The sequence below is a fragment of the Arachis ipaensis genome, chromosome B7 (genome assembly GCF_059453495.1).
Source record: "Arachis ipaensis isolate K30076 ecotype BB chromosome B7, ASM5945349v1, whole genome shotgun sequence".
Classification (NCBI taxonomy): Eukaryota; Viridiplantae; Streptophyta; class Magnoliopsida; order Fabales; family Fabaceae; genus Arachis; species Arachis ipaensis.
In genome coordinates this window covers 111670953-111672313 of record NC_142442.1, presented here as the reverse complement: position 1 = coordinate 111672313, position 1361 = coordinate 111670953, and the positions used below count along the sequence as shown (strand labels likewise).

The 1361-nt window shown below is 43.9% G+C and overlaps 1 non-coding gene across 1 annotated transcript; it reads right to left on the bottom strand.

Moving 5' to 3' along the window:
* Positions 1 to 201: 201 nt before the first annotated feature.
* LOC148553741 (small nucleolar RNA R71) lies at positions 202 to 305 on the bottom strand. The gene has a single exon (XR_015892742.1). It is a non-coding gene; the product is annotated as a small nucleolar RNA R71 (small nucleolar RNA).
* Between the last annotated feature and the right edge of the window lie 1056 nt (positions 306 to 1361).

The window sequence follows — 1361 nt, the reverse complement described above, 5'->3', positions numbered from 1 at the left end:
CTCACAAAATTCCTGAGAATTTGTGACACTGTGAAGTCCAATGGAGTCCAGGAAGATGCCTATAAACTGCTTTTGTTCCCATTTTCACTTAGGGACAAAGCAGCTAAGTGGCTGGAATCATTCCCAAGGGGGAGTCTAACAACATGGGATGAGGTGGAAAGCAAGTTTCTGGCACGTTTCTACCCCCCACAAAAGGTCAATAGGCTTCGATCTGAGGTTCAGACCTTTAGACAACAAGATGGTGAAACTCTCTACGAGGCATGGGAGAGATTCAAGGACTTGACAAGGAAATGCCCACCAGACATGTTCCATGATTGGGTGCAATTGCATATCTTCTATGATGGACTCTCTTATGAATCAAGGAAGGCTGTAGACCATTCATCAGGAGGTTCATTGAACAGGAAAAAGACTGTGGAAGAGGCCATTGAAGTGATTGAGACAGTGGCTGAGAATGAGTACTACTATGCATCAGAAAGGCACAACACTAAGGGAGTCATGGAGCTGAACCATGTTGATACAATTCTAGCCCAAAACAAGGTGTTTGCCAAGCAACTAGCAGAGCTTACCAGGCAATTAGAAACAAAGCAAGTGGCTGCAATACACACACAAGATCAAGAGGAAGTAAGCATTGAAGGAAGTGATTGGGATGAGGCCAATTATGTGGGAAACCAACAAAGGCAATCATATGATCCACATTCCAACACTTACAACCCAGGCTGGAAAAACCACCCAAACTTTGGGTGGGGAAACCAACAAACCCAACCACAAAACCACAAACCTTACAACCACAACCAACATAACAATCCCACATACCAAAACTCCAACCAAAGATCATACCAAGCCACACAAAACACTTACCCTCAACCACCATATCATGGCCAAAATAATCAACCTACCCAACCTAATCCGAACCAACAATTTCAAGATCAATTAAACCGGATTGAAGGAATGATGGCAACCATGAGTCAAGACATAATTGAATTGAAAAGCTTCAGGGATGATGTGAGAACTACCTTAAGAAACCATGGTGAAAAACTCAAGAGGATGGAATCTCAAGTAGGAGAGCTATCTCGACAGGCCCCCAAATCAACTGCAGTGTTCCCTAGTGACACAGAAAAGAATCCTAAAGGGGAACAAAAGAGAGTAAGATGGGAAGAATGCAAGGCCATCACCATATTGAAGGAAGTCTCAGAAGAAGAAGGAATCAGGCCCTCAGAACAGGAGCCAGAAATCTTGAAGGAAGGTGTGGAGGAAGCTAAGCAGGAAAGTGAAACTGAGCAAGCCAAGGAACTGCAAAAGGGCACAATGGAAACATACCAACCAAAAGCACCATTTCCTCAGAGGTTAGGAGGAGGTGAAAA